Genomic DNA, 14,288 nt, shown 5'->3' with positions numbered 1-14,288 from the left:
TGATTTGGCGGCTCTTTAGGAATGTGTGCGAAGTGGTGGCGTGGGCGGGGAGGTTGGGGTTATGCCGCTTAATTTCGCCCCCCCCCCCCCCTCTTTACGTGCCTGAGCGTGGCAGAGAGTAAAGGCTAACATCAACTCACCACTATGTCACTGGGTTAAGCGCTGAAGCAATTTAAGATTCGCCGTCAACATCAGTATTAATTACCGTCAGTCGAAGAACCAGCGCATAAAGCTTCCCTTACATCGATTCCCACAGTGCGTGAGATCCGCACGATTTCCGTTCTTGTCTAACTGGCAGTCGTTTTTGCGCTTTCTCGCGAAATGTTCAGACAGAGCTCTTGTGCGCTTCTGCCTTCTCTTTGACCGGGTCAATTGGATGGATGGATGCTGTGAGCGTCCCCTTTGGAACGGGGCGGTAGGTTGCGCCACCAAGCTCTTGCTAATATCCTACCTAGGTTAAAGAAGAGAAAAGGAAAGAAAAATTATGCAGGATCCCACGCACTGTGGGAGTCGATGTAAGCAAAGCTTTGCGTACTCGAAGATATTTAGCGGTGATGTTGACGGCTAAAGCTTAATTTCTTCAACGTTTAGGCTAACACGAGAGTGGTGAGTTGATGTTAAATGTTACCTTGCGTACACCACTGCTGTTTGTCTGCCTAGTACACAGAACACGCAGGGAGTAGTGTTTGAGTCGTTCTTGTGCGCCATATTTTATAAGCTCTGAGAGGGTTGAGCGTTGTCATTTCGTCACATGGCACATCGCATTGTGGCAGAAGTATTAAACTTCAATTGGATCATGGGGCAGTACGTGCCAAAACCGCAATTGGATTATGAGGCGCGCCGTAGTGGCGGACTCCGGATTAATTTTGACACCGTGATGCTCTTTAACGTGTCCCGAAATCTAAGCGCACGTGCGTTTTCGATTTCGCCCCCTTCTAAATGCGGCTGCCGCGATTGGGATCAAATCCACGACCTCTAGCAATGCCATAGCCGCAAAGCTAACGCGGCGGGCACAGAAGTGTTGATTTGGCGGTCGACTGCTTCCGTAGTGCCACCTGGACCGTGCGGTGCGCTTTAATTAATGCGGCTCTGCTTCTGCGCGCCCTGAGTAAATTGCCCGCTTGAACATATTCACGCCGTTGTCAAATGGAAAGAGGGCTTCGTACCCGTAGGTGCCGCGTCCCAGAGCTTTCATGTACTCATCAACCCAGCATCATTCTGTACATAGACCCCGGATCTCCCCCTCTACGTTTATTGTTCAGAAATAGCAGCAAAGCACATCGCCGTGCCTTGAACGTAAGTTTATCATGTTTACCCGCAACCGCTGTCGTACAGTAGTGGCGTTTCCTTGCCTTCTCAAGTTACCTCCCCCTCTCCCTTGTATGGGAACTGCCTCTTCTCCGCCCTTCTCCTTACAGTTCAATCGACGTCCCCTCTGGACTGGCTCCTTAGGAGAAAGGGAAGCACTGCAGTTTCTGCAATGCTTCTGAGGTGAACACGGATAATTACAGCTGTCACGAGACTAAGGTGGTGACGGCCAGGGAGCTCCAGAGGGCATTGTGCACATTCGACGCCGTGAGGTGAAAACGAGTTTCTCCCTTCGCCTTCCCTCTCTTACTTGCGCATGTTATCTATATACACGCTCTGAACCATCCCCCGACGCGGTGTGCGCGACAGCAGCAGCCCACAGCAGAACGCCGCAGCAGCAGCAGAAGCAGCATGAGTGGGAAAGATGAAGGAAGAGGCAAAGAAAGCTCCGCATTAAAACACCCAGGATGAATTCCCATAACCAAAATTTCTGACCCGCTATTGTGAATTTTGTTTTTTACGTCTCCGTTTTTTTGTTGTTTCCATACTTATCTTCCACCAATCTTCCAATCGCCTCTTTCTAATCTCTATTGCGGACATGTTTACCTTCCCCTTGCTCTCGCTGAACCGAAGGGCTTTAAGGATTCCAGTGATGGCTAAATCGAACGCTGGGCAGATATCTTCACATTCTAATAAAAAAAATTCCCCATTGTTTCCCTAGCTTTACCGCAGCAAGCGCATGTTTTTTCTTCCTTCTTATATATCGCTTTATAGGTGCCTGTTCTAGGCATCGTGATCCCGCTTCGAAAAGTAATAAGCTTCCCTTTGAGTTATCATAAATTGTTTCTTTCCTGATTTCGTTTTTTTTTCTTCTCTGAAGTAGTTATTCTTGGCAGGTTTCTTTTCCATTGCCTCTGATGCCCTCTCTGACTTTCCACTTGACGTTCTTTCTAAACTGGCATGCACCGACGACGCTCCCTGTATGGAAAGGGAACCTGCGACTATCTTGCCAATTCCTAGCAGTTCGGAGAAAGCTGTCGCACGGCATCTGGCTAACGCAAGAAGGGCTTCTCTATTGTCCGCGTGTGACTCCCCCTCCGCACACAGGCTAATGAATGGAAGCTTCGCCGAATGACAAGTGCCTAAAGTGGGCGAGCCATGGTCACGCTTTCTCTGGAATACGGCGTCGGCTCTTATCGGTGACTCATCGACTCGCACAAGCTCGCCACCGTCACTGCAGGCTTGCAGCAGCTTTCGAAATATCGCTTATTCCCTTCCCGATTCTGTCTAGAAACTTTTTGCATGCAACTTTGCTTTTGTGAAGAAAAAAAAAAGAATAACCGTATTTGCAGGATGCACCGCGACATTTATTTGATTTTCTTCTTGTCCTTTGTGCAATTGTCTTAACCGTACAGAGTACTAAATCAACCAAAGATCGGTCAATGCACACGATGGTTCACCGCATGTCGCGTGGGCATTGGAATTTGGATTTCAGTTTAGTTGTGTAAACGTGAGTTGCTTAGCTGTCGCACGTGCTTCAGTTGCACGCTGCGTGCGCCTTTGGTGCATTTTTATTAGAGTTCAAAGCAAGGTAAAAACAAAAAGGGAACAGTCCTCCATTCCTCTGCACTGTCGAAGCATGACTTCCTGCACGCGCCGTGCTACGTGCGAAAACTTTACGCCGATGGTTTGTCGCAAGTGCTTCGTGTCAAATGAGATCTGCACTGATCTGGATCAAGCAGAGACAATCACTTTCACCGTTGAAACGTCGTGAAAGCACAGCTAGCCCTGGGTCGTTATGTTCAACTAGAAAATAAATTGTCTGTGCGAAGGAAACGCGCGCTTGAGTCAAGCTTTTATTTTTCCGACTTCAGCACATTTTACGTGACTTTAAGGCAAACATATATTGTGATACAGTCATTTTCCAGCTAAATATTTGTTAGCATCAGGTCAGTTTTTAGTCAGCAGAAGGTTACGTTCACTTTCGGGAGTCTGCGCGACTGTCGGTATTCATTTATTTCGTGTGCGGCCTGTAAAATTTACATTCCACCCGCCGTAGTTGCTCAGTGGCTATGGTGTTAGGCTGCTGAGCACGAAGTCGCGGGATCGAATCCCGGTCACGGCGGCCGCATTTCGATGGGGGCGAAATGCAAAAACACCAGTATACTTACATTTAGGTGCACGTTAAAGAACCCCAGGTGGTCCAAATTTCTGGAGTCCTCCACTACGGCGTGCCTCATAATCAGAAAGTGGTTTTGGCACGTAAAAGCCCATAATTTTTTATAAAATTTACATTCCGCACTTTCAGTACCAGAAGGCTGTGATTTATTTATTGTCATTCTGGGTAACTGCGCTTGTTTTACAACGTCTACACAAACAAGAACATAACACTCATATTATTTTTTTCTCTGATATGCTGCATGTGATAAGTATGCATAACATTGTCCTGCCGGTGCGCAGCAGTGGGAAAACGGGTAGGTTATGTCAGGTTGAGGGTTCTAACGATTAGGAGGGACACCGCAGTGGACGCCTCCGTATTCTTTTTTAAGCGATGTGGTGCTTTTCACATTACAATCCCAAGCGCTGTAAACGAGCATTTTTCTTGAATGAAATAGCTGAGAATGCGTCCAAGTGGTAAGCATCGCAACGCTATTTAGCCACCGAGCGGATTGAGTACTTAGAGCAAATGTGAAATGAAAGCAATTTGTTCATATACGAGTGTATTGACACAGGTTATTTCCTGTTAACTCATTTTTATATCTTATTGTTAGTTTTTTAACCGTAAAAAGAGGTCTCTCTTCTTCCTGGTTTAACGGAAAAGTAGGCCCCTACGATTGACAGGCCCTGCTTGCACGTGAGAACTCTCGTCCATATTTTGTATTCTTACAACCACTTGAAAGAATCAGCGGCAACCCTTCGGCTTCAGCCCCCTTCCTCCTTGTAATGTACCTAACACAACTAATGACTGTCGTTTTTTGAACATTTCGACTTTTTTTTTTGTCATCGTACTCTACACGTCCACTTGACAATCACCACGAGTGCGTGTTTCCATCGAACATAAGCGGCCATTGTTGCCTTGACCTAAGAGAAGTCCTAGTGTCGAAATGCTGGCTCGAGAAGCATCGCTCCTTCAACTAGTGTCGATCCTTTTCACGTGAATTCACAAAGACGCGGCCACGTGGAGTCAAGCATGACTAACCGAGAAAGTTCGCCTTCCGCCGGTAGGGTGAAAGACGAGCGCTGGCGTCGGGGGTGAAACTTGACGAGGGGACGGGCACGCTATACCACTCCGGGGAGGGAGCCACCGTGCGGCAGAAACAGTTCTCTCGCTCACTGCCCCTCTCTCTCTCCTCGTACACTAGGGGACCACGTGGTCGAAAGAACGCATAAAAGGAGAGCGCTCGCAGTAGACAAGTAGACAGGGAAGGGTGCAACAGAACTAAGTCGGAAAAAGGGAGGGGGAGTCGGAATGCTCATCCATCAGGGAGCCAAATGGAAAAGAGTAAATTCACAATGTCAAGAGCATCTTTGGTTATCAGGTACAATGAGTGGGAAAGAAACTTGGCTTGGAGTTACGTATTTGTGGACCGGAATAAATTGCACAGAGAAGAATAAAGAGTTAGTGGAATGCATAAGCGCTGATATTAGGGGTTTCGGGAATGGTGCTGAGATAGTCCTATTAGGTGACATGAATGCCCACATACAGGATTTAGATGGCTATAACGACAATAACGGGAAGTCAATGCTAGACCTTTGCGAGCAACATAACCTCGTGATCGTGAATACAGGGCCTAAGTGTGAAGGACAGATCACGTGGGAAGTGGGAAACCGGCAATCGACCATTGATTACTGTCTGATGACAGAAGGAATTCATGATAAGTTGAGAGAAATGGTCATCGATGAGGAAGGGTTTAGCAGCATAGAGAGTGACCATAAACGCATCATTTTGAAAATGGGATATGTAGTTTGGAAAGAGAGCAACGAAAGCAAAATGGCCAGACCAAATTTGAACGCTGAACAAATAGCAAATATAGTCACTAGAGTGGAGGAAGAAATTGGCAAGTCGCCAAGTAAGGGGTGGGAATATGGTGAGCTTCTAAGTGTAGTAACGACAGAAATACGGAAAGAGAAACAACATGTTCATTGAAAAGGAAAAAAGAAACCGAAAAGCTGGTGGAACAAGGAGATACGAGAAGCCATCGCCGAACGACAGAAAGCATCTCGAGAGCACAGGCAGGCAAAGAGGGCGCAGTTGCCGCAGGATGAAGAAACCAGTAAATGGGAAATATACCGGGAGAAAAAGTATGGTTCAAATACTGGTGCAAGCAAAATTAAAAGGTGAAAGTGAAAGTTGGTGGTCAGAAATACGCGAGAAAAAGAAAGCCGCACCTAGAATATTTTGGAACCACATAAAATTATTAGGCAGGAAGGCAACAACAATACAACAACATATCCTAGACGAAGATGAAAACAGACGGGAAGGAGAAGCAGCAATAAATTACATCCAAAAAGTAACAGCCGAATCTTTCCAACGCAAGGACAAGGTTGTATTTGAAGAAAAAAAGAGCATGAAAGAGACCCAAGGGGGAAAGGAGCTAGTGCTTACAAATTTAAACTGGAAGAAAGCGGAAGAGAAAATTCCTAAGCGCACAGCCACAGGGCTAGACGAGGTTCCCGTTAGGCTGATAAATGAACTGGGACCAAAAAGTAAGGAAGCTCTCGTGAAAGCAGTTGAAAAAACTTTAAAAGATAGACGAATACCAGACAGTTGGCGACAAAGTAGAATGAATTTAATTTATAAAGGTAAGGGGGAGAAAGACAGAATTCACTCGTATAGACCGTTGACCATTACATCGGTAATATACAGGCTAGCAATGCAGGCAATCAAATTAAAGCTTCAAGCATGGGCAGAAAATAATGGCATTTTGGGAGAGCTTCAGAATGGCTTTAGAATAGGTAGGCGTTTGGATGATAACTTGTTTGTTCTTACTCAGTGTATTGAAATATCAAAAGCAGAAAGCAGACCGTTGTATGTGGCCTTTTTGGACATTACAGGAGCATACGACAACGTAGACCGCAGCATTTTGTGGGATATTCTGGAAGGGGAAGGCTTAGGTAACGATTGTATACAGCTTTTGAGAGAGATTTACCTAGAAAATACTGTTTGCGTTGAATGGGAAGGGATGAGGAGCGCGGAGAAAGTTCATATCAACAAGGGACTCAGGCAGGGGTGCCCTTTATCCCCGCTGCTGTTTATGATGTACATGGTGAGGATGGAGAGGGCGCTAGAAGGAAGTAATATCGGGTTTAATCTCTCATACAAACAGGCAGGTACAGTAATAGAGCAGCAACTCCCAGGTTTATTTTATGCGGACGACATTGTGTTGCTCGCAAACAAGCAAAGTGATTTGCAACGTCTGGCTAATATCTCTGCAAAGGAAGGCAACAATTTAGGTTTGAAATTTAGTGTTAGAAAATCAGGTGTTATTGTATTCAATGAAAACAGTGAACAGACAGTGGAGATACAGGGCCAAGAAATACCTCGGGTAACAGAATATAAATACCTTGGTATATGGATAAACGAAGGCAACGGATATATGGAAACACAGGAAAAAACCATAACAGTCAAGGGGAAGAGAAATGCAGCCATAATGAAGCACAGAGCGCTATGGGGATACAATAGGTACGAGGTCCACCGAGGTATGTGGAAAGGGGTAATGGTTCCAGGACTTACTTTTGGAAATGCGGTTGTTTGCTTTAAATCAGGGGTACAATCAGGACTCGACGGGAACCAAAGGTCAGTGGGTCGCCTCGCATTGGGCGCTCACGGGAAGACTACAAATGAAGCTGTGCAAGGGGATATGGGCTGGACTAGTTTTGAAGTGAGGGAAGCTCGCAGTAAAATTGAGTATGAAGAACGGCTGAGGAATATGGAGGAAAGTAAATGGGCTGGGAGAGTGTTCAGGTATCTGTACAGGCAAAACATTGATTCACAGTGGAGGAAAAGAACTAGGAAGCTTACCAGCAAGTATGCGGCCTGTGGGGTGGGCAACACAGCAACAAAGAAGGTCAAGCGGAAAGTCAGAGAGGCTGAATTAATCTCATGGGTGGCGGCAATGGAAAGGAAAATTGCCATGAGTAACTACTTAAGGGGAAAAAACGAAATTAGGAAAGAAACCATTTATGATAACTCAAAGGGAAGCTCATTACTTTTCGAAGCGAGATCGGGATGCCTTAGAACACGCACCTATAAAGCGAGATATAAGAAGGAAGAAGAAGCATGTGCTTGCTGCGGTAAAGCTAGGGAAACGACGGAGCATATTTTATTAGAATGTGAAGACGTCTATCCAGCGGTCGATTTAGGCACCACTGGCCTCCTTGAAGCCCTTGGGTTCAGCGGGAGCAGTGGTAAAGCAAACAGGTCCGCAATAGACATCAGTAAGAGGCGATTGGAGGATTGGTGGAAGAAAAGTAGGGAAACGACAAAAGACGGAGACGTACAAAAGCACAGTTCCCAATAGGGTATCAGAAAATTTGGACGTGGTAGTTCATAGTGGTTTTTTTTTTTTTTTCATTGGTTAACCTAGGTAGGATATTAGGCAGCATAGTAGCAAGAGCTTGGTGGCGCAAGCCACCGCCCCGTTCCAAAGGGGACGCTCATAACATCCATCCATCCATCCATCCTTTTTCTGAACCGGTTGGCCTGCTTGCTCACGTTCGGACTAGACTACGCGCATGGCGCGTGCTCCAGTCCGGCCGTGGCCTCGCTTTGCACTTCACCACCACATTGTGAAGACTGGGCCGGCTAACGTGCCTTACCATTTCATACACGCACAAGGTGAGTAATCCATTTGCTACGAAATTTAGTCTTGTCATTTATAACCTGAACAGATCATTGAACGTTATGAGATCTTCCGCAAACGCGAGTGCAGGCGGTTTGAGACACGTCATCTTATGAAATGCCGCACGAGACAATCGGAGAGCGAACGCGCGATTTCAAATTTGGGTTTTCTGTGGTTAAAGGACGTTAGCGTTAGTGGTATTTCTTCCACTGAGGCTAGCATATTTGTGGAATAATGTGCTTTGCTGCATTTTTGCACATGCTAGGTGTTATAGGTATAGATAGTTATCCCAGGTATAGATAGTTTTCCCACGAATCCGGTGACACTTCAATCTCCTGCCGACGCTTTCTTTATTTTTTGCAAACACGTCCCAAAAAAAATTAGTTAAGAAATATCGGATTATAGGCGTTTAAATAATTTTAGAGAAAGCGGAGGGAACCTTACTATTTTACGTGGCCTACATACGTTCACGAAGTCACCTGCGAAGGTATTCGTGCTGCGTGGAAATTTTACGGAACTAAACAAACTAAAGGAATCATGGCTTAACTTGCCAACTCTCCGGAAACTCGTCCATTTGCATTGTCTGAGTCGATTTATCGAACCTTGGGAAGGGGGCTGGGCGGGTTATCCAATGGTGTACCTCTGAAGTCGCTGTAGTGGAATGCACGGCATTGTCCACCTGCGCGGAAATACAATACCATGAGTAGTTTTACACTTGGTAAACGGTACATCGTGTTCGCTCGATTCCGTCATCTTTCAGAAACAGGCCACTTATGCGCGTTTGTTAGGCTGGACTTCACACTGAATTCTTAGGTTGTGATCGGTTATATTTTCTTCTGAATATTCATGATCTCATGGTCATCTTTCTCCTGCCTTCCCTCTATCCCGGCATCGGGTAACATGCTATGGGATTAAACAAGGCGCCGACGTCACTGTCTCAATAAACCAAGCGTAACATGTCCCAAAGTCTACTCATACTTACAAGAGTGCTTCGACCTCTTTTCGAACTTGGAGAAGCGCCGACGCAAGCTTTGGATGATGAATAAATATGGAGGTGGGGAAACAATCACAGGATGTTAAGGCCAGAGCTGGGGCCATCTATACATTGTATTGACTGGACGTAATCAAAAAATTTGCTGAGATTGTTTAGAAGTAAAGCCAGGTCCACAGTCGTGGCCTGTGCGAAAGTAAATCACCGCGTGCGCTTGCGTTGCCTGGGTAACGTGGAACGGTACGCAAGCCTGCCTTGGCGAATCGTGGACTTGTTCTAACAGCTTCGTCGTTACTTTGCAGCATCTGAACAACGCACATTCGCGCATGCTCTCCCCCTGGAATGCACATGGACACGGCGTTCGTCGGGACCTTCTTTCATAGGCGCCCCCATCCAAGCGAAGGCAGCTAGACCTCTCTCCAGGTAACTCGTTTCTTCCTCTCCCACGATCTGATCCTTCTCCAACATGAAGCGCTGATAGCGCTACCAAAACGTTAAACAAGTGCGTGAAAAGCAACTAGCTTCTAGTTTTATGTCGTACTATTCATTTGTTATCACTTTGTAATACTTGTATTTGTTTTTACGATGTGGTGCGCTGTATTCTGTGCAGTACAGATCGTTACTTGTGCGTATCTTTGCGTGATGGGTTTATGAAACGCTGAAAGCTTTTGGGCGCGCTGATGGTCGTACGGTTGCAATGGGAAGCGGCGTGGACTTCGTCCCGACTATGTACAGCGTTAATCAAGTATATTACTAATCCTTCATTCATGGCGACAAATAGGTTGGAAAAGAAATTCACCGCCCCTTCCAGTCCGTGAAGATGGTCGAACAGCGAAGCTGTGTTAGTTACATCGAGTGTTACACAGTGAAAGTCAAACTTCGCAAGCATTCTGTATTGTAAATCTTTTGTTTCACCATTCTTTGACCTCATTTTCGCTTCTGCGGTAGGCAGCTTCTTCTTCAGGAGTGCGCACTACTCTCGGTCTTCCCATAGTTGTAGCTGGGATGGAACGTGCGGAACCACTAATCCAAAGCTCCGTAAATTGGGCGCAAGGCCCAACACTCGAGATTACGGCGTTGAAATCGCTTTGACGATTGGTTGGATTGGTATGACGATTGACGTGCCCGCCGGTGCTTCTTGCTGGCGAAAGAAGTTCCAGCAGCCACGCATTCCTATTTTCGCGTTTCAATCGATGGGCACTGTTCGTTGGCCGCAAACCGGCAGCATAACAATAGATTCCTTTGTGGCAGGGTGGAATCAGTCGTCGATAAATTCCATGCCGGTCTGGCTCGGTCGCCGAAAATGCACCCTGTTAAAACCGTAAAAGATTAGCGTATCAGATAGCATTCTCACAGGGGGGAAGGGGTCACTCAACCCTTTACCCTCTGTTGAGCTCTTTTCCTCTCCCGCTTGGTCTCGTGGCCCCTTTTTAGCGAATTCCGACAATGACGGCACAGGGTCTGCATAAACAGTTTCGTTGTGAAAAAAATTGCGTTACTCTGTGGAGACACGTCATTACAGGGACAACAACAGACAAACAATAAATCAGATTTGACTGATCCCGTGAGTGAGTGGTCAGAGGCGATCGAGACGTGACACTCGTGGGGTTATAAAAGTGCTGCGCAGCTGCTCGTTGTAGGTCAGGACAACTGGCCTCTCATGCCTCGTTTGTACACGTTTTGTGCAGCACCGAGATTGCCGAATGGAGGCCCTTGGCTTGCCGACTCCACGCCACCTGAGGCAGCCTTCGATGGTCTACGGTCTCGACTGCCTACTATGGACTTTTCTGACTCAAGTTTTTTTTAGAAGGGCTTCGAAACGATAACTGCAAGCTCCGTGTCGACGTCTTGTTTCTCCAGGGGGGACGAAGAATGCAAGCGATTTCAAGTTTACTGAATAAATCCACGACTCCGTTTGCACGCCTTTGCTCTGCTGTGTATTTCATAAGGACACCACTCTGTTTCCCGAGAGTACACTGATGTGCTTGATTTGCGGTAACATATCCCAGTGACTATACACATGACGCTAAGTGTGGAGCAAACTAAACATTAGCTTGACATCGTCGAATTGACCGTCGGTTTCAATTATCTGGCCGGTCACTTTCGTGTAATCGATGGCTCTAGATAGACGGGAACGAACACTAACGACGCCCATCTTGCAGACAGCGTCCACGTTGCGCCGTCAATTTTCTGAAATAGCGGTGAGTATGACATGCAGAATCTGTTATTTTTTTACGTATAGCTACTGCAACACTATGCAATAAAACCGGGTTGACCGACAAATATCATTTCTGAAGTGCCAAAATAACAGGTCGCGCTCGTCAATCACCGGCAGGCCAGAAGTTGTTGCGCAATTCGTAGAAAAATCCAGGTGAGAGTACCGCTTGTCGGAAATATACGCACGCATACCCAAAATATACACAAAACAAACAAAAAATGAAGTAATACGGTGCGATGAAAACAAAGGAAGCGGTCGCGCCCGCTAGGAACGCTGCCTGTTCGAAGGTATGACAACACACAACAGAGTTCTTTTCTAGTGCGTACTCGCGATTATGCTTTCTCCACTACAAAGACAGGAGTTTTACTTGGCATCGCACTTGCTCGAAGAAACACGGGCACTAGTGATGCATTAAGCGCAGGTAACTGGACGGGCCAGTTGAAACGAGTACGTGTCATCATGGTAGATTGACTACATCTCTTCCGTTTACTTTCATCAAAAAAAAAAGATGCAGCGAAAATATTCGCCAATCAAACAGCGCTATCTCAAACACCTACTCCTTCTGCGTCTTCGCGCCAAAATCGCCTTTGCCCGCCGAAACCGACATAGCTGGCGCGGTCAAAGAGTTCCAGGAGACGCGTAACACTGCCGCAAGCAGCGCACTCTTCCATCATGTTTTCGTGCGACTAACGAACTGTCAGATCACGAGGCTCAATTTAACCAATAAGACAACACCTGCACACGGCGCTGAACAGCCAGGCCGATGACCCGGCGCGTGCCCATTGCTCGCGGTAGCGGTGAAGACGGCGGGTTTGATGGTTTCCCTCACGATTCTGGTGCGACTATCGTCTCTTGGCGTAGCGTCATGTTCTGTGGTCCTGGAACTGTTGGACATGTGGACAAGACAAGCTGCCTCCTGTTCTTCGGCAGCTTACATATCGCATATCGATGTGCCACAAAACTCTGCGTTCCGTGTGGTGTTCGCCGACAAAATTTTGAGGGTATATGTTGCGTGTTGTGCGCGCATTTGAGACGGCTGCCCGGGGAAAGAAGCGACATGGTCCGCCTCTACAAAGCTTGAGAGCGCACAGCATGGTTTATAAATGTGAGTACATATGAATCTAATATATACGTTGCTATATTCGTTGCCTCTATAAAGTTATAAAGCGCATAATTGTGACCACCTAAAAAAATAAGAAGATATTCCGGTTTTGTCATCTCCGAATCGCGCCCAGTTGTTCGTGCTTCATGTAAACAAGAATCGGGCGTTAGCGGCTTTCGTAATCCTGCCCGACTTCAGCGAGCATGAGGGCAGTCGCCACGTCAAGGATTGCTCTAGAGGTTATGGCTGATGACACACTGCTGCTTGAGGTCCTATCCTTCGCTTCGTTGCGGCCTTCTAGCTGGGAATACACAAGCACACACACTCTCGTTGTGGCGTGCCCTAGCGATACGCCCAGCGGACGCTGTGATCCCGGCATCGCTTTGCTTTACAAAGTTCTACCCCTGTCTCCATACGCGGAAAGCTTTCACTTTTCCGGGGGTGGGGGGGTGGGGGCAGTACCAGCTCTCTGAACCCCATATATATATAAAGAATTGTTCACTGAAGTGACGACCTTATATGAGCATTTACAAGACCTCATAGTAGGAGACAGTTCAATTTCACAGTCTGAGTCCTCTCCCACCACCAAGAATCTGGCGTCACTCGGTGGTGTAATCTACCTTCGCGTAATTGTCGTATACTTCGCTATCATTAATACTGATTCGCCCTTCTGGCGCAACTTCAGCCTCTCTCTGGCTTTTCTTTTTTTTCTTTTTCTGCGAGTACGAGTATAAGCGTTCCTGCCCATGACTGCTGTTGATTCTTATTTCGAGTTAATCCGGCTTGGCCTCATTTCGGTTACTGAGTGCAGGGTGCCCCATCTATCATGCATCAAGACTTAAAAAAAAAAAGAACAGTTGCGTTACTCGAAGAAAACCTAGTACATATTGTTTCCAGTACAGTGGAGTAGCCGCCAGTAATTATTTCGTTCCCGAAATTTCATTAGGCACTTACAATTAATCATCTAATTCGAGATGTACTGTCCTAATTATCAAAGTGTCAATGGGGCATTTGTAGGCACTACAAATGGCATCTAACTGCGGTGTTTTCGGCGACGTACTAATTGCGGGCAATTTTTTCCGACTGGTAAACAAACCACATGAAATACGAAAAATACCACGTGACTGCGCTCTCACCTGCATCATAAAGCAGCGCCTTCAGATAAGCAGACTTAAAGCAACTGCGTTGCCTGTCGCAAACCCGAAGAGACAGCGCATCACTTTGATTATGGTACGGAAGGAACACCAACAGCAGGCTTAGCGGCTTTGCAGCTATTCCTTCCTCTCTACGTGAGACTTATTATCCTTCTCTCAAGGCCGGCTGATCACAGTGGTAACAAAAGCCCCTTGATAACGCGGCCGAAGCGCTGCACGCATGAAACCCGAAAAGCAATGTAACAGGCATATCATGTTTCAAAATCCCGTCTTTGCTCGCACCGCATCGACAGAGTGCGCGCGCAGCTATATTTCGTGCCAGAAACTTGCTTCGGACAAAAACCACATTAAACTGACGGTTCTAGTTTTCATGAGAGTGTATATGTGCTGCAAAAACAGGTTGATGCCATAAAATAAAAGCTAAATAAACAGACCGGGAAGCGACCCACGTGATGAGAAAAGGCAAAGCCGATGCGTTCAAGAAAGTAATAACCACTTCTAAATGAGCCGAATTGGCAATCGAGACGCCTGCACAAAAAAAAAAAAAAAAATACATCATATTTCAGTTAATTCGTAAGCGCCGTTGAAAGCCAGCTGCTGCCTAGAGGACGTGCTTGAATAGGTGTCCTTCTGCAGCTAAACAGTACCGAGTCCGCTTTATCCCATCTTCAGT

General features: G+C 46.5%; 1 long non-coding RNA gene across 1 annotated transcript; it reads left to right on the top strand.

Moving 5' to 3' along the window:
- Positions 1–7,004: 7,004 nt before the first annotated feature.
- Positions 7,005–11,229, top strand: LOC140212886 (uncharacterized). Its single transcript, XR_011889860.1, has 3 exons — positions 7,005–8,146; positions 9,444–9,564; positions 10,830–11,229. It is a non-coding gene; the product is annotated as an uncharacterized lncRNA (long non-coding RNA).
- Positions 11,230–14,288: the final 3,059 nt, after the last annotated feature.

Source organism: Dermacentor andersoni, chromosome 8, assembly GCF_023375885.2.
Source record: "Dermacentor andersoni chromosome 8, qqDerAnde1_hic_scaffold, whole genome shotgun sequence".
In the NCBI taxonomy this organism is placed as follows: Eukaryota; Metazoa; Arthropoda; class Arachnida; order Ixodida; family Ixodidae; genus Dermacentor; species Dermacentor andersoni.
Note: the sequence above shows the minus strand (reverse complement) of the source record. Positions and strands in the feature narration are given on the sequence as shown.